General features: G+C 29.8%; 1 protein-coding gene across 1 annotated transcript in view; it reads right to left on the bottom strand.

The window, feature by feature from the left end:
• LOC116779000 (toll-like receptor 6) overlaps positions 1-15,721 on the bottom strand; it is a 43,804-nt gene extending 28,083 nt beyond the window's left edge. The window contains exon 1 of the mRNA XM_032673125.2: positions 15,496-15,721. The gene's annotated coding sequence lies outside the window, so the exon portion shown is untranslated. The remainder of the gene's footprint in view (positions 1-15,495) is intronic.
• Between the last annotated feature and the right edge of the window lie 5,151 nt (positions 15,722-20,872).

Here is a 20,872-nt window from a genome sequence, read left to right as displayed (position 1 = left end):
ACAATAATGTCAGCTGTTGAAAAAATAAACCGCTCTGTTAATGAAATTCTTTTACAATAGCTTTATTTATGCATACCGACTAGAGACCGGATAATTAAAAGGGAATACTTTATTCGACGTAATTGTTATGGGTAATTAGGACGTAGCGCCTTGTTTTAATGTTCAGAATGGCTTGTCGAATTAATAAGATGTGTGGCGTTGGCCACATCCATATGCAGATTAGAACGAATACTTGTCTCCTCTACCCTACAATTCATGGAGAGTACACATGACCGCACACAAACTTATGCAAATTGCTATAACTTTTATTGCACATAACATAGAGATGATTTTACAACATAAAATTCAACAAAGCCCCACCGTGCATTGCCGGTCCTCGTTGAATATCGCTGTTAAAACGTAGATTATGTTAATACATATTAAACATGCTAAACACATTTAGCTGCGGAATCTTAGCTCAATATCATTATAGATATATTTCCTATCTTTTTAATCAATCTTTCTAAGAATGATATTTTTAGGGATAGGAAAATTTTACATAATCATAATATTTTGTAAAATGTAGCAATCGCGATGTCACAAAGCACAAATGCGAAAGATTTATATTTATGCAAAGTTTTATGAAAAACGATGACATTACGTTAGTATTATATGGAAAACAAGATTTCCTTAGCGGGCACCGAGCCAGTTTACACAATAATTTGGCCCGTATTTAAAGAAAGAGGGTGCTTCTAGGGAAAATACAAACTATTTATAAAAGAAGCCACTTCGTATTCGAATTAAGCAATAATCCAAAGTTATAGTTAAATGCAATATAATAAATTTAATCATCGTACCTTGTGATAGCTCTCAATAATTTTAAAACTGTACACATAACAGTATCTTCATTAAAAGTTAAGTAACTCAACACTGTTTGGAATTCAAATATTGTTAAAAGATTTCCTCTTACCGAGAAGGTGAAATCCAAAACATAATTTCATTAAACAAGGTACTTAATTCAACAAGCACAGTAGCGCGTTTTTATTTATATTGTGCGTGGTATTAAGGCACTATTCCATGTATACGATTCAAATGTGCATATCATTACACTAACAAGAGATGAACAGGCGAGCGAGTGTGTGGTCTCATTTCGATGTTCAACATCTATTTTTTTCTGTTTGCTAAGGTCATTAGAGTTGCGTTCTTTTACAAGTGAAACTTTTTTATTTATCTTTACAAGAAGCAATTTATAGGGCTATGGTCGGTTTGAATTGTGAAAATAAAAAAAAAACTACTTTTATACTGACGGGTTAATCATTCCAATTTTAAAGTTTCGAAAATTGCAAAAAAAATATTGAATGCCAAAACATCAACAGAACGGTATCAGAACTGCATTGTGTTATTTTTCTTTTAACTAAAAGTTGCTCCCGGCTTTGGGATAGCTTTTTTATTTGTAACGTTATGTGAGCCATTTAAGTTAGGTACCTACAACCATTAGAACCGGATTTGAATTTCGAGACGCAGTCAATTAGTTCAATTATAAAACTGGAGATAATTTGACTTAAAAAGAAACAACGTCACGTTGACGTAACATATCAATAGTGGTTTTAATATTGGTTTCTTAAAAACTCGCCCAAAACATAATTAAATATGTAATTCAAAAAAATATAAAGTCAAAAAATATACATTGAATAATCACACGAAGATGACTGCTATTATATCCCATTACAAAATAATAAATTTCCATAAATAAATATGAATTTAATTGTTAATATAAGGCTGTATTACATTCCGATGACGTGGCAGTTTAGTATGAATATAAAATAAAGATCTTAACATTATTCATATTTGTATGGTAATTAAGAGATGTACTGTAATGTATTCTATACATAGCATGTTAGATGAATTATTATTAAAAAAAAAAAAACTATTGAAATATATAAACAATAGCCTTTCTAATTACGCAAGTAATCTGCTGTGCTCAGTGACTTGTATCTTATAGCAACCATGCTAACAGATATTAATCAGACAAGTGCAAGTAACATGTATTTTAAAGGATTTTATTTTAATGTATGCAGGGAATTAAAATCCTGTACGTTTTCTCGAGTGCTGTATTTACAACTCTCACTTAGCTAGATTGGTTTTATTATCTCAAGAACGAATCTCGATGTACAAACCACATAAATGTTTATTCCTTTCAATTGAAATATATAAAATTAACTGTTAAGGATCGTTTTAAATTAATTATTTTTTATTATTTATATAGAATTTCTAAGTATACGGAAACCATCTTTAAAAAAATTAACAGAAAAATCATTGCGCACAATGTCTCGCAGCTCTTATAACGTTAATTTAAAGATATAAAACAATACGGCAACGATAAAATTACTAGAAATTTAGAGCAGGGTCCATCAATCTTATATGATGAAGAGTATGATTTTATCTGAAATGTAACTCATCATTTATAGATCTGACCGTCGGCAGTCGAACATTATTAATAGATATCTATGTGGTCATCCAAATCTGACGAGTGTAATCTTTATTTGTCGGTACCATTAATATCTAACAAATTATAGGGTCAATGTTCTACATATGTATGTAGCATGTAATCAGCGAAATCTGACATTTTATTATTTGACTTCCAGATAATGCTAGTAAGATCATTTCCGTTACTGCATAAGTGCTTTGTAACGGTAATTTTAATTTAACAGATTATGGTCATGGAATTATTTTAATTGTTTACCAATAGTTGGAATCGGTGCTTTCTAAGTCTATAAGTTTTTCTGTTAGACAAATTAAACTTAAACACGATATCTACTTGGGATCATGATAAGTAAAGTATGAAATAAATTAAGATAATTTGGTCATAAATGAAATTTAAAATTCACTTTTTATGTTCTATTTAAATAAACGCTGACAAGAAATTAATATAATGTTTAACTATAGGTTCAGAATAACATCTTGTATTTTTTATACTCGAGTGTAAAAATCTTATATAATTCAAACTGTTGTAGCTGTTTTCAACCTTATAAGCACTACTTCACCAGAATAGCAGATAATTATTCACCTTCTGACAATTCGAAAACGTCACTAACCGGGTGTTCGGTCTAATGTCATATTATAACTACTGACAGCAACGATAATTTAAAAAAAAATTCTTGCAAGGCAGTAATCAACTGAATGAACATTTTAATAAATAGGAATTTAAATGTAGAAAAAACCTTATTAATAAATATATTGTGTGCTCTAAGACACTAAAAATGTTCTAAAAATTAGGTAACTTGGACATGAATATTACTGTTTCTCATTTGAGTTAAGTTCTTTGAGTATCGTAAAAACGGATCATGTTTATAATGTTTAGTCATTACTTTGTATTGTGTTATTGAAGCAGCTAAATTTTACGCCGTTGTTGCTATAAATGGGGTCAGAATCTTGACGTTGCCGAAACGAGATTGGTGTATTAGAGAATTTAAGTAACGCTTTGTTTACTCCATTCCGTGTTGCCATCTGGGATCTTAAACTTAACAGGCTAGAATAAGCAAAATTTAATTGAATACAAATAAGCTTCGCTCCTAAATCATGAACCACTAAGTTTGATATTATTATTGTTTAATTTTACTCTAAAAGAAAGTAATATAATGTATCTTAATTATAAGCTCGAAAATTCAGTAGAATTATAAAAAAAAATAAAAAGCTTTTAAATTAAATATTTGCTAAAAATCGGAATGTAAGATTGAATTTAAATTTATGTTATTCGATATATCAGTAAAATCGATTACATATCAATTGAAATAAAACCTTTTAGTACGGTCAGTTTATTAATAAATTTACACATACGAGTGATCACGCTTGAGCATCGAAATAAATCCGTGTATACGTCCAATACTAATAAACTAAACATTTCGTAGCTCTTATGCCTTTTGTAATAAAGCCTCAAATGTATAAAAAAAATTCTTACAGTAAACCGTATTCCAATATATGCGGCAGGTGTCCATATATTAACATACGACTTAATACTAACGCAATAACTCCTCTCAGATCCGGTGTGTTCAGTTTTATAAACGCCGATTGGTAGATTATAGACGGGATTGTTTAAATAAACATGGAATTTCAAATTAGTTTGTAATAACGAAATTCTCTCAATAAATTATTAAAAGTTTATTATTATTTTTAAACGGAACAAAGGAAATAAAAGCTCATGGGATTATTTTGATTTAAAATAATATTATTTACTTTAAATTCAAATTCAATTGAAAATCATAAATAAATATTTAATATGTATCATGCAAAAACTGAATTAACAATAAGTAAAATAAAATGGCCAGTACATTACGGAGGCGTTTTTGAAACAGAATAACATATGTTTATTATAAATGGACCATAACTTAATTAATATCTTTGAAATGTTTAGTCGTGCGTTCAGAGTTGATTATATGCGATTGCTTCCTGTGAAATGAATACACAAAATTAGACCCAATCATACATACAGTTACGAGATAGGAATCAGTATTTCAAAGTGTGACAGTCGGACGGTACTCGGCTTCTAGATACACAACGCAAGGAATTCCAGTAGGAAGTGAAAGATAACATAAACCACAACTTTGTTCAAATAAGAAATGCTGATTCAGACGAGGCAATAAATTTGTTAAGACTATTTAGTTAAAAAAAAAATATTTATAGTATCACAATATCACATGATTATTTGAATTTATTCAATAAGCATATGTTTGTGTACAGTTTTTAGTATGATTTAAAATTTACAATAAAGGAGCAGCTCTAAAAGTTAGTTGCAATACAAGAAAGGTTGGACAAACAAAGCGTATTAGTGAATTGTAGGCCACCCTCGGGGCTGCGCCGCCCACATCGTGACGTGCACTGCCTACCACAATAAGTATACTTTGATAAAGAGCTCGTTTCCTAGCTTCATTCCATCTAGAACGTCGAACTAATGTTATATTATTGTGCCTTTTCTAAACTCTACTCGTACACAATTCGTTATTTAGGAACCGAGAACAAAATTCTACGGTTGCCTATGTATATATTATATAAAATTCATTTGTATTTAATACAATTCTCAAAACAAAAGGGCATTATTAATATGTTTTACTTTGAAAGCAGCCTTAAAAACCCATTACATATGATATATGACTAGGATGATGTATCATTTAACTTTCTAACAAAATTAATAACACCCAAACTCCTTTATAAATAACCCGAAAAGTATCAAAATTATTACATCAGCCGACATCAAATTAGAAACCTAATGATAAAACAGACCGTATCACACTGGCGTCCCAAACTTTCATTATCCAGTTATGAGGTTTATTATTTCGGGGATGACTTTTATTGTGCTGTAAATATTTTATTGGACGATAAGAGTCACCCAAAGATAAAGCAAATTGATCGGACTGTATACTGAGATCTGAAAGTGTATTCAAGGCGTGGGCGGGTTAATTGAAACGATGAGATTGTGCGAACGATGCAACACATATATAAATATTTAACATCCTGCTTAGAATTCTAATGCATAATTACATAACATAAATTACCAAATATTACATAATAAAAAGGAATATCTCATGTCGTTGTGATTGTGACTCTGAGTGCCTTGTGTAATTTATGTTTATTGTTTAAAAAAATTATAAAATGAAGATTTAAATCCAATATAAGTAATTGAAATACATTCTATAGTTTGTTTTCGTTGGGACACGTTGTCGTTGCATTACCGCTTCCTCTTTCCATAAAAGAATGTTTATTTGGATTTAATTATGCGTTCGAAGGAAGCTTTCATGATAAGAGTAGGGAGTATTAGTGACGCGTACGTCTAGTTTACTTTAAGCCGTGGCAGACGATCCACATTGTTAATAGTAAGCTGTATAATGTGCTTTAACCCTAATAGAACGTTATCGAGCATCTTATGTTTTATTCAAAAGAGATTAACGGCGAACGCTCAAACAGGCAAGTTGACATGTCCCTTATAATCATCGAAAAATAACTTCAATGTGAAATAATAAAATTATTGAAAAGAAATCTAACAAAGCATATACGTATAAAACTATAAGTATATAAGTTTCCCAGTTATGAATTTGATTAAAGAATTAGCAGCTGTCAGGCTGATATAAATATAAACACAGTAGTTTTGTACCGGCTTATAAGATATAACAGTTAATTGCGGCATTCAGTTATTACAATTCGTGGATATCACGTATGTTTTATTTAATAAAAAGTAAGCTAATTTGGCGTTACGCCAGAAAATAACATATAATTACAACCCATGTGGAGCGTAACCAAATACAAATTAAAAATAATGACTGTCGGTTGAAAATTTTTCTGGAATTCGTCGTACAAAAGAAGCGATGCGAGTTTGAATCGACCATTTCTTGACGGGCAGCTGCAGAATTAAATTATGAGCATTTTTATCCCTTGGCTGTCTGGACGACCGGACGGTACACCTGCCCGCCGCGATTGACACCTACCCCATTATACAAAGCCACGATACAGAAAAAAAATAACAATAGCCTTTTACAGCCGCATGAGAACTTATTATTGGGCCTTTACAAACAGCCATCCGATTTTACATCTATATACAATTCTGGCCATTAGCAGAGGCGTGTGGGTAGACGCATGCGTCCAAATAAAATACTGTATTGTTAAATCTAACAAAACATCCAAAAGAACGTCTTCATAGAGAGACATCTCTATCATTGGCTATTGTTAGCTCACATTCCCAATGCGGAACAATATTTTTAATCGGAATTTATTGCCAATTTTACTGAGTATTTACAGAGATGTGACAAGATTGTAGGCGAAAGAATTACTTATTGTAATGAAATAAAAGAGGCCAGATTGAAGACGTCCGATGAAAGACGACATTGTCGTAAGGAGGTTTGTTTGATGGTAATGATTTATGGCGACAGAAAAACGACGCGATTTTCACGTTAATGTCGGAAAAGATAAATGTGCTATTGTGATGATTTTTGATCGTACACAAATAAACCATTTCTATGTATATCCCGAAACATTGGAATGCTTTTCAGATATTCATCGACGAATCATAACTATTAAAACAAAAACTAAGTCTATAAGTGGAACGAAAAGCGAGTAAGAAAAAATTTGTAACCACATAAGTAGCAGGCCAACCACAGAACTTGTTTAACTGCAATCATCTCGTGATACTATATTTAGAGCAACATTCAAGACTGGATTAGCGACACCGCAACGTGTAAATTGTCATTCAAAACTATACGCGGCGAAGATACAAGCATATTTATTTAATAGTTTGTAAGCACACTTATACCTAGAAATCTATTTTAAGAATTAAAGCAAATAGTAAATAAAAACAACACGATCATTACCGAAAATGTAATTAAATGTTGCCACCAAACCGTCTTCTGGTAACGACGGACCAGCGTTAATGATTACGCCTCTAACAGGGCTTTGTTTCCTCCCAAAACTGAACCTTCACGATACGAGGCAGAGGACTAGCCACATCGTTAGCCAATGGTTCTGTAATGACTCGCTCAATTTGAGCTAATTACATTTCTTACGTACAAAAACGTAAGATCAAGAAAATTATTGACATACCGATTGCTGTAAGTCTGTACTGTAATTTAAGTATTTGACATTGTATTGCAATTTTAGTTATGACATCCACGGAATTTAAATTATTCATTTTGTTAAACAGTTACTCATATAGAATATATTTTTTAAACAAATAATCATTCGTTTAAATCGTGTCTTAATTTGTATGCTCAAAGGACTTAGTCTTTCCTTTCACGAAGTAGTAATATCCGTTCATTATTATTCATATTAGAGAAAAAATCATCATTTCAGAAAACCACGAGCATTAGTCATGCTGTCTGAAATCGCTCCTTTTAATCTAGAGTGAGTCAGAATTTAATATTCGCAATCCATGTTGCGGCTGCTTTGAACAATATCCGTTTTAATATTCTATGCAAAACAAAGAGTTCCTTTCATTTTAAAGTGTTCTCTCTAGACCTTATTATTGCTGTTTTTCGAGGGCCATTTAGATATTCCGTCACTCAGCTCGAGATAATTCAAATTAAATACACCTACCACGCGCGGACAAGCCATGAATGCTAAGGAGCGGCAACACCACTCCTTCCGTGGAATTGAAAATGAGCGTGGCTGATGTTTTGTTTTTATAAACACGCATTTGCCTTAAGAGTAGCATTTCTATTCATTTGAATAACAGTGTACGAGTGCTGTCTAATGCAATTAGTACTGCTTTCATAAAACTCTACCTACTCTTATTATCATGATCTTACTATTATTCTACATCGTGAATAGTTCAATCATTAACAATAAGATATCTTTCCAATGGTTAACAATATGATAATTCATTTTATCAAAAACATTCATGCTTCTTAGTTTAGTAAATTTTGTTAAATTATCAAAACTATCATTATTCTTAGAAATTATTACGTCTAGACCGTTAGGAACGCGGCAAGAGTAAAACGAATGCAGTTCCAGATCAGAGTACTGCAATACAGATACCGGCCTATTGTTAGCGTGATATACCTCAGTAAATCTTACGCGAACTACCAGCAACATTTATCCCACTGTAATTACGCGATACAATTATACCATAAATCGCTCTACATTTTCATGACCAAAATAAATGTACCTAATCCCTTACTATTAATTACAATTTGTTGTAAATAGTTTGTTGATAATAGTGAACTGATTTGACTTTAATTTTTTGTTTGTTTAAAAAAAATTACGTCTTTATTATATTTAGTAGCAATGTTATTCACAATTTATTTAAAACGATGTTTAATTTTTGTTTGCTTCCTATAAGTGGCGCATATGTACGTGTATATCAATCATGTTACTTATATGACAATGTCCATTATTAATTTATCTACTTTCACCAGTGTTCCTAAAGCTTTTGACTCTGAACGAGTTTAGTTTAATTATTGTTCGAACGTCTATGTGCCTTTTATAGTTAAATAATTATTATAATTGTCGGTACATGTCTGACGGTGAAGGTTTTAATTAAAGCGTATTGTTAAACGAATTGCTCCGTGACTTTTAAAAGTTCGTCTTGGCGCGTTTCAAATCCTTTTATTATGTCTGTCTTGACTTCCGCACATAGACATTTGATTTGTATTGTATATATTAAATTAGAACGTACATAAATCTAACATGTAAGATATACGGACATTTATTAATTGATATTTTTGAGGTCTACCTCAAAAAATAAAAACTCTTTGCAGAATGAATTATATTTTATGTATTATATATATTATTTGTGTTATTCTAATATTATACAATAACTCATCATTGTACGAATGGAGCTTGAAACACTTGTATGGAATGATTTGATATTTTTCTATCTGATTTTAATTTTTTGACAACAATGAATGAACAGTTTTTGCTTTATAGCCTTTTCACATACAATGATTGTTTTGATAGAAATTAAATTGTTGAACAGAAATATTTGATATCGTATATACATATGTATCTATATATGTACATATGTACAAACGTAAGTCTGTATCATATTATTTAGATAGCTATAAAAAAAAACACAAAACAACTTTTTAAATATTTTCACAACGGAAAACAATTTTTTTGATTACTTTATAATATCTTACAAGATTTTTATGCATCACAAATTTTACTAACTAAACACCTGCAATTTTTTTACTTTTTGGCATAAAACGTAATTGATACATAAAACTTACCAGCTTATTAAATATAAAACATTGATACAAACATATAAATTTTAGAGATAACAGCTCTACTGTAGTTTTATTTCAATCATAAAACTTATTATTTTTTTATCACTACTGCAGAACAAACCAGTAAATCCAATTAAAGCTGTAAAATTTCATGACACTACAGTACACATTTGAGAATTAATGATACAGCTACAAAGAATGTAAAATTTTAATAGAAAAGACGTAAGAAATCCAATAAATCGTTAGAATGGTTCAACTAGAGTGAAAGAAAACTCAACTCCACACCCTAAACAAATAGCAAGTGCAAGACCAAGCCAGACTGAAGTAAAATAAAACAGCGAGCAACTGTGAGAGAGTTAAAAATCAAAACTGCTCTGAAGCGAGACGAGTGTACCATAAATTACACCTGCCTGATGAAATATAAAGATATATTGTTTAAAGAGTGAGTCCCAGGTGAGTGATTACGGCTGCTAACCCAGAGTTGAAATTCCAACAGTATTTGCGTCGGTAAAAACTGATATTCTATAGACCGCGTCCTCTGTATATTGAGTTAATGACGGTCGTGATTGTAAATCCGTCTCTCTCTAGCCGACTGGTTGGACGAGATGAGTTGTATCAGTCGGGGTTGGTTCGAATCACATTTTATGGTAGGTTGGCGGGTCGGCAGGTGTATGCGTTGCACCTGCGTCGCGGTCGGACAGCGAGATGTGAAGGACAACGACCCGCTTGTATAAACCTAAGATGAGATTGTGTTACCAATATTATTTAAATATTATGAATTGAAATCTTTTACTCATAGAAAATATTTAGTTTAGTAGTTCCTTTTGAATGCACTTATACATTATATTTAAATTGTAGGTATTATTTTGTATCATAAACAGCCCTAAAATAAAGCAAAGCTATTCTTAGTTCAAAAGTCAAACATTGACTTTGGCTTATTCGCCGACCTCAGAAAATCGCTGACCATAAATTGAATGTAATTGCATACGAATCGAAAATCTATGAAGGAACTCGTTGAATTTCTCGGTTTCTAACAACTTAACTAACTAGCAAGGCGTCTTAACGAGTATCTCGACAGATAAGATCCGACCGGCAAGCAATTCTCGAGCAAATCCAACATAAATTAGCTAATGATATGTAACAAACATGAAGTTACATATGCTTTAGTAGATAGTAAGACTTGATTGCATTTCACTTATGAGCTAAATACACAGCTGCTAGGGAGCAAAACATTTCCGTTCACTATTTTTATTATGTTCTAAGTATAAAAGTTTTTTTTATTTTATTTTAAAGTTACTATATAATATTTAAGTGTACGTATGCGTATTACATTTTTTCCCATGTAAATAACGGATGTTAATTAATGGAGCACCTGTATATTTTTTTAAAGAGCCTTAATTTTAATTTTGTTTATTACGTCGCGACGAAAATGTTCTGAAATAGTGTTTGTGAAGTTTCCGCGCGTGTGTACCTACTTAACGTCGACCCGCAGTAATATACAGTCAACAGCATAGTAACGGAAAAGCAACATTAATATTGTGCTCACTTAATACAATATATATTAAAAGAAATTCATTAAAACATTAGGCAATACTTCAAATAAGTTCTAAAATATATACAATGTTAACCTAAAATGATTTCTAAAACATAAATAATTTTTACTTGCTTACTTTTTATAAGTCATATGTATAATTTACTTTATCAATAAAATATTTAGTAATCTTTATATTTTATATGACAATAACAATTATAAAACGTTGTTGCTAACAGTACAACAAACTTAAACCGAATTACTCCCTGCTATACGACCACGAGATTTATTTATACTTATTTTCTTATAAAACAAGTCGTTCGTTACAGAATAAAAAAAAAAATTCAAAAATGAAATACTTGAATATTAAAAGATTTAGAATTAATGTTTTCCTACAAAAATATATTTTTATGTATATTGAACATAAAAATATAACCAACAATAAGATAAATTTATTTATTGCCACGAACATTGTTCTTTTGATTCAATACCAAAAATGAATCCAGTTATAGAAATAGGTAGCCGGGCTCGGAAGAGGCACATTCAATCCGGATATTGGATATTGATCGCAGCCTTAACCCTGATGCATTGCTCGTTATGGTGTTCAAAATGCGATTTCGATGTGTTTACCTGCCAGCTTTATGTAATAATATATCTATATTAATCGCATTAAACGTACTGTATTTCATTATAAAATTATAAATTGTTAAAAATATATGTATTTATTATGTTTATTCATTTGTGAAGATTTCAATAAACAGTGCAGTTGAATCCGGTTATGGGAATAGTTGGCAAACGGGTACGGAAGAAGCGAATTCGGAGCGGATATTGAATATTGATCGCAAACCCTTAACCCTGATGTATCGCTCGTTATGGGCTTTGATAAATACTCGCAGATATCCTAAAACAATGATACAAACATCCAAACGCTAGATGTGGTGCAAATATTAATCAAAAATTTATTCATGATACTTTATAACAGTCATTTCTTAATATTTAATTTCAAAAATTTAATTAATGAGACGACATTTTTTAAACAGGAGGCATGATCAAAATTTAAATTTATATCATATAAATTTAATCACGAGAATGTTAGAATTATTATTGAAACATAATACCAATGTTTGCACTCGTTAGCCTATTCGGCGGTTAAATTAATTCTAAATAACAGGGCTCCATGTATGTTTAATTTCTTATTACATATTATGAACAGATACTACATAAGCTTCTTTTATAAATCGTCAATATTATGGAATAAATTAGTAATTATCGCTTTTATTATATAACATGAAAGTCTTCATAAGGAATTTAATATCCAGATGTTGAATGAATTATTTGAAATCTGTATGAATTCATCTACCAAACGTATATGATAATATAATTCTGTATTCCATATATAACATGGTTTCTTTTCAGCAAACAATACTTAATATGTAATAATCTTATTACGTGTTTGTTTGATAGCACTCAATATTTATATTCGTTCAAAGTCACGTTGCTTGTAAAGTTTTAATGGAATAAATAATTAACTTCAGAATCATTTTATGTGCATGTAAAAACACATTTGAAATTCAGAGATCTTCAATAGGAAAAAAATTGGTAATGAAGCTAATTTATGGAATAAAACGTTAAACACTATATATCATAAATATATATGAAGATTTTAAAATAAAAAGCTGAAGGTTTTTATTTGAAAACTAAGCAAACATTTTATTTGGAATTAAGAATTTATTATTTAAGAAGGTGTTTAGCAGCCGAAATATTTCAAAGTCAATATAAGTAAGTTTTATAACCACTTACGAACCATCTATTAGGTTACGTTTAACTTATAAGTGGCTATAAAATTTCTCAATAAAGGATACTATTGCGCTGATAAGTTGTCATTTATTACAAATATACATGTGGTGTGTCATAATAAAAGATAAGTAACCGAAACATTTTAGTTTAGTGACAATGAAAAAAGCCATAATTACAGCCATAAACATATTGCTAAGAAATTTATGAAGAATAGTCAATTATATGAAGGTAGATTTTAATTTTCAGTTCTGAATTTACAACATTAAGTATAAGGGATTGGGAGTTTCCGAAGTAAAATGTTTATGAATGTAAGGCAAAGTTTCAAGTTCGCTGAGACATTTTAAACGCCTTTACGGTATAAGGATTACATGACAACTGCGTCGGGTGAACTAAACATTTTATAATATTAATACAAAATAAAAATAATGAAAATTATATAAATTATATCACCGAAAACTTATATAACAAAAATTTATTGCTACATATATATATTTTTTTACATTTGTCAATTATATAAAATACGGTATGTAATGATTTGTTTTAACGATGTTCCAATTAACCGTGAAACAAAAATATACTACAAAGTATGTTAACGATACTGGGAGCTCTCGTTTGATTTACGACTTTATTGATTGCTATATGCTATATTACTTGTTCAGAGATGAACGCTCTATTTTCTTAATGTATTGAATTTAAACTTAAAAATTATTTTTTTAAATTGTGAAACATTGTAAATTAAGAATTATAAACGAAACAATATCATAAATATATAGGAATATTTAAAACGTGAGAATGCAATTGCAAAGAAAGAAACAATACATATTTATATAATAATTTAAAATATATAATTATTAATTAAAAAAAACATCATATACCACGAAAAAAAAATAAGAAAAATATCAAAAGTCTTCATCAGTACATACCTATCTCCAATATAAATTATTTTGTTCATAAATTACTGTATTGGAGGCAATCAAACATAGTCATATAAACTAACTGGTTCACTCATTATTAAGATAGTATCGATGGGCCCAGGTTATCACTAATTAGTGAATTCCAGTGATCAATAATACGAATAGTATACCAACGTGAATGTTACAACGGGGGGGTCGAGTCACTTTGCTGTTTACAATCATTTAACCGACATCTATCAAAGAAAACCGCCTCGTATTGACTAATTGGTGGTAATACACGGACCATCCCGAGTGGCAATTAAATTCTAAAGTGAATTAACTTCGATTATCTTACAATTTTGTGTAGTTCAATAAAATTAAATAACCATAAAAATTTAAGAAAATAACTGTAGGTATAGATACGTATATCATTATTAACATAACATAACTTATAAACAAAGACATTGCATATTATAGTGTGATGAAATAATAACTTTACCGTAAAAATTTTCTTTTGAAATCATGCCCTAAACGTTAAAAGAATTTTCTTATAACAATAGTCTTTTACGCCATCCGTTTACATATAATGTTACATGAAGAACTTCTAACGGTTTTTGCTCGAAATACTCTAGTGAAAAGAACCCGGCGCAATCATATACACAAGAAGCTCAAAGAACTCTATTCAATATTCATGTTTTTTCGAGGAACACGTTTGAAATTACGTAATAAACGTCTATTAATTATAACATTTGTTACATATTGATTCCCAGATTTTTTTATAATGTGAAAAGTGGTCATCACAGTTTTTTTAAAGTAAATAAAACATTTCATAATCCAAAAGCAACCTGCTTCTAGTAACGTGATAAGTAAGTTAAGTAATGTAAACACGGGATAGCTTCCAAATATTTTCGGATAACTTATATTACACTTGTTTTTTGTTATAAAGGAAAATTTTCCTGTCTACCAATGTCCGTAAAGTGGAAATTCTTCGCATGCCTCGCTTCACCGGTCCGTTCACTGACCGAATCTAGTTTCATGAAAAATAGATGCCAATAAATATTTTATCCGTCTCATTTGCGACACAGCCTACATGTCATATAAATCATGACCGCTTTGTTGTGTATGAATATCTTCCATTTGAGCATTTTTCCGTGTATCAAGTGTCAGTTGTCACTTCGTACTCATTTATTATTGTGACAGTTTTATTTATAAGAATTGTTTATATCCAAGAGTGTTTGTTACGTTCATTGAAATGGAATAATTTCCAACATTTAAAATTATTTTTTATTCTATTGGACGATGATACATAAAGATAAGGCTCTAAAAAGAAACGTACAGACGATAATGCATACTTTATTGAACATAACATTTTACATGGGAAACATGTGTTGTTGTCATCATAAAACTTTGATAAGGAATGAAGTGACCCTAACGATAAAAAATATCGACCAGTAGATAAGGAATAAATAAAGCATAATATACATATGATTATTGGTAATGTACGTACACGTATAACGCAAATTGCCATCTTAATATCATTATATGAGAAAATTTACCACAACAATATACAATAAAAATAAAAACTTACCCTAAAACAGGATATCAAGAGCTTTAATTTTTAATAGTCCATTCAATATTAACAAAATCTAAAATAGTCACAGAACGTAAAATTACATCACAAACACGTCTAAATCCAGTCCGGAACATAGAGCACAAATTATATTTGTATTAATAATTTTTCGTTTATGATAATTACGATTAGAGTGGCGTAGATGCCGGGAGACAGAAATATGGAGCGTGCGCTCCGCTCGCGAGCCAAACGTCGACTGACGATGTACGGTTTTCAAACATTCTAAATATACACCCCCCGAAGCTTTCCCGCGCACCCTATGAGCGCAACGCGTGTTTCATGCAATTTTCTATAAATTTTCGCATAAGCTCCAAAGCCAAGCTGTCAAAAGCTGTTTTTGCTGGTGCTCAGTTGGAGCCCGCTTTAGGTGCATTTACTGTAATTGAATTACCTTTACCTATTCAAAAATATAAATAATGTTTAAAAGCGACCGAAGGTTTCACCGCATTAACTAATAGAAAATTGAGAGAACGGGTTTGGTTTATTAGATTAGACTTAACTTACTACATAGAAGAAATATAACTGCAATATTTAAAGTTGAGTTAAAAATTAAATATAAAACATTTAAAAAAGTCTGTCACATTCAATAGAGCACGTTATATCATTTTTATTCACGAAATAAAATTCATAAACAAAATAAATAACATGAAATATAAATAATTCACTTTTCATAATTTTAATTGGATTTGATTATCCATAGTATAAAAATTAATATTATGTCTTTTAGAAGATTTAACTATAAACCTCATTTTAGACTGTCAATTAAATATATTAATTATTGTATTCAATTAAGGTACACACCACCTCTGAAAGAGAAATTAATATCAACGTCATATTGGACGCGATGTTTTAGTAAACATAATGAAATATTTTAATCAAACAATACAAGTATCTGAAACACATACAAATTTAAAAAAAACTGCGTAAATTATAATAAATATCTTTTAGTTAATTAAATCAAATGATTATTCGAATTAATATACGCATCGGATGTCCTTTGCTATTATCCTGAGTTTGGCGAGTTGCCAACACTCAAAGAGCTGAATGATGTAAATGGTAAAATGGTGCTTGTTGCCTCCCACTAAACGTCAAGAGGCTAGGAGATAGCAATCTGTAATTCAGTGGAACAGACAATCAAATAGGATTTATTTACAATAAACAAATTTAATTTCATACGAAACAATCACACAATGTTCTTAATCAACATATGGTTATGATTTAACTCGCAATCAATGGGCTGAAATGAGATCGGTTTTAATTTATTTGCATTATACAAAGTGCGTTATTTTTGTCGAATTAATATAAAAAAATAAAAATATTTAAATGAGATCACAAACATATTAGCACCATTTTTTTAATTTTGTACCAACTATATTTTCTAAAACCTTTTTTATATTTTACAACCTTATTTAAAACATATTTTTTAATACTCCAGGAATTACGCTAAGGGCAACAGAATAATTCATGACTATTGTAAAATTTACATACAAAATGGATTAAAAAATTAAATTAATATTTTTTTAAATTAATTAATTTGATATCGTAATAAACAACGCTTGTAGTCCATTGTAATCCATAAAACAGTTGAAACTAAACAGGATTAAACTACTTTATACACTGCCAACTTGCTGCAAATCTGCACCCAAGAGATTATTTGCTTTTGTCTTATCTGAGTATTTTAAATGTTAAACTTATTTTAATTAAATACTTATTTGCTTATGGTAATTTTTCATTACATATTCAATGTAGCCAGAGACAGTTGCGTAATTAAGACAAAAATTTAAAAAAATATAAATTTTTTTATTCTCAATAATAAAAATTGTAGGACATTCCATCAATACACATAAACGTATACGTTGGAAACGCGGTTTTTATTTTTATTTTTGTATGTCTGTCTCAGTGACCGTGGGCAGTATTACTAATATGTGACCAATAACTTTTACTGATAATGTTAGATCGCATTGCTTTATATAAATTGACATTATATAATATACGCATATTATATATACACATACGTTTACACATCGTAAGTTTGTAATACATCACAATAACTGCAATATAAAGATATTCCCAGCATCGTTTAGTCATAAATACATTTATGACATAAAATGGACATCTTCATTTCCCGGTACACATGTAGTTAAAACATCAAAATGAACATTCTACTGATAATACCTTTCAAGGAAACGACGTTTTCATTGTCCCAATGAAATATTACTAAGTAGCACTATAATAGCCATAACATTACAATGGTCCCTTCACTACGGGGCGTGCAAAAATTTTTTTGTTGCCATTTCTATAGATTTGGAATGGGATGAATATTTTTACACCCGTTCTTATTGCATCTGTCATCACAATCACTGAAAGCATCCGCCCACATTTTTTTTTATTATAAATCAGAAGCTGAATGCCTCTTTATTAAGATTACCAAACAGAGTTTGATAAATATTTACTAAGTATATTTATTTTAATTATAACGATAAATAAGTTTTGTTGTATATCTTAGATAACTAAACATTAAACCTCCGATGTTTCGCTTTCATTGTTTATTGACAGCAACTAGTTAAAAGAGATTATCCATTAGCTATCTAGGTTTTTACAAAATGGCGAAGTTCAATCACTGCCCCGAATGACACTTAAGCATTATATCAAGTAATCAGGCGAGAGATTATGAATAGCGTTTAATAATTCGTCTACAAGCAATAGGTAAATATTTCATTTACATACGTTTGATAAAAAATTTATTAATTCTGTAAAAATCCAAAGAAAATTGTTAAATACGATAACGAAATACTATAAATATTTTTATTTTGTGAACAACATGTTATTTTTCAAATTTAAAAAAAAATATTCTTATATTTATTTTAAAAATTCTAAGAAATTAAAAAACAAATATACTGACGGTCTTTCCGAACGATAATGGAATAATGTCGTAAAGAAAAAAGCATAGGCCGCTAATTGAAATGCTAAATTAACTACTTGCAAGCGACAGATCTATTATAAATTTAAAATCATACCCTGTTCTCGTAACGCATAGCTAATGTAGTGAAATTTTAATTATATGTAATTTATTTTAAAATATAATATAATAACGAACAACAAACTAGAAATATTGACACAAATGTTAAAAGGCGAATATATTAACCATGCTTACAATTTGATATCTTTGTTTCATAGAATAGCCTAAAAATACATAATATATGTGATGGTAGTTATAATATATTATTTAAAAAAAAATAAGAATGAGTACCCTTACGGTACTTGTTTTCGATATATATATATAAATATATATATATATGTATATACTGATTGCTTATTTAAACTTATAAAAATATCATAAGCAATATTACTATGAGGTAGAAACGACATCTCTTAACAATATCTGTAGAAGAAAATACTATGAATAAACATGATAGCTCTAAAGAGTCTTAAAAGATGGCGTTGATAAATGAATTTGTTCATTGTGTTTTTTATTTCTTTCTTAAAAAAATATTCTTACGTCTAGGAAAGATTTTTTTTACAAATATAAAATACTTATGGATAGAACAATATAGATATGTCAGCCTAAGGCAAATTGGTAGAATTCAAATTTGGTGAACTGATAGTTTTAGCGCTCATAATAATTAAACTAACATTGACCATTGCTGGTAGGTGCTACTCTATGTTGGACTCAGTTCTTTGATACGTTATATCATATATTTCTGGACTTGCTCTCTTACGAATAAGATACAAAATACTTTTTGTTTTCACAAAAAAAAAAAACAAGTTCTGAAAATAACGTTTGTAACAGACGTACTTATATTGGCTCTACATATAATGAAACAGAGAGAAACACAATAATATCAATAAATTAAACCAAATTATATCTTTATTTCTAATTTATGTGACTTTTTTCGACCTGACTTCTTAATGATTTAATCACTAAAGTTCAAATTCATTCAATATGAATTAGCATAACCAATTGAAAACTTGGAAAAATAATATATAATTTCTTTATTTAATTCGATATCTTATTTTCACCGAAGGTTTTATTCGTAAATTTTTTTTGTTTCAGAGGTACAGGACAAGACCTTAAATACACATATATTTAACATTTTTCTAAGAGAAATTCTGTTAAATTTATATGTCTTAACTAAGTGTCCTCTAAACAGAAACCAGACTAATGAATTTGGGAGCCAATTAGTAAGCACTCACTAATATTTAACGTACAATCTTACAAATGACTGTGATTCATAAGGTTATTGTTTAATGCTCTTAATTGGGACCGCAATATTTAGTACGTGGGAAAAAGGAACAAATCTATTATATGTATATAATAAAGAACTAGCTTTATTCAGTTATGTTACCATTGGCATTCACCCAAAAATCTTACAGGTATACTCGATAAAACCCGACGGTAATATCTTATTCCAGATGTTGCAATAGGCTGCAGCAAGAACATTTGTGAAATATGCGATACCAAGATGAAGTGACTTTATTTAAAAAAAAAGAGAATTGTCTTAATCATTATCAGGACACATAATCCAACCTATAAGCCTAAGCCAACTATAAATCCACCCTTGAGAGTGTATAACTTAAACGGAAAGTCATCTGAAAAAAAAAAACATTAGGTCAAAGCACTCGACCAAAAACTTGTATAGGGCATAATTACTCCTATAACTGACTAGGGCAAAATTTCTCGTATAACCGACGATTACAAATTCAAATTATATCCAAAATTAAAGAGTTCAATTATGTGAGGTAATCGTTACAACTATAATTTTAGGAAATACTTCAATTTCTTCCTATTAACGTAACATATCACTAGTCCAAGTTAGAGACAATTAGTTTGATAAATTTTAGAAGCTACTATTTTATTGAATAAAGGATATCTCGTTTTATTCTTTTTGTGGTTCGTTTAAAACTTTTTACATTACAATAAGTGATACGTTTTAATATTGTTACTATTTCATTTGTAAAAATAAGGCTAACTAAACATCAAGTCGGAGTTTTTGGAGAGGAATTAAAAATTTGTCTTATTATTCGTGCTTCAAATATCGTTGAACTTTGGATGATTTAATCTTTATTTTTGTAAGAAACACAAAAAAAAAACTCGACCACCATGCAATTCTTAAAAAAATATATTATTATAAAATCAGTAGCATCCAGTTCTGTATGGAATCATAAGTTAAGTCCTTCTATCGTCCGTTGTATTTGTAATCCATCAAGCGACTGATTGAAGGGCACTTCGATAGCCGTGTAATCTCTACCTGAATTCGAGCGGCGTTTATCAATTCATTATCAAAGTTGATAATTATCATTAATTTCGAGCTTCTTGCTTAGTTTCAGACAAGAC

Source organism: Danaus plexippus, chromosome 6, assembly GCF_018135715.1.
Source record: "Danaus plexippus chromosome 6, MEX_DaPlex, whole genome shotgun sequence".
Taxonomy (NCBI): Eukaryota; Metazoa; Arthropoda; class Insecta; order Lepidoptera; family Nymphalidae; genus Danaus; species Danaus plexippus.
This window is presented reverse-complemented; position numbering and strand designations above follow the sequence as displayed.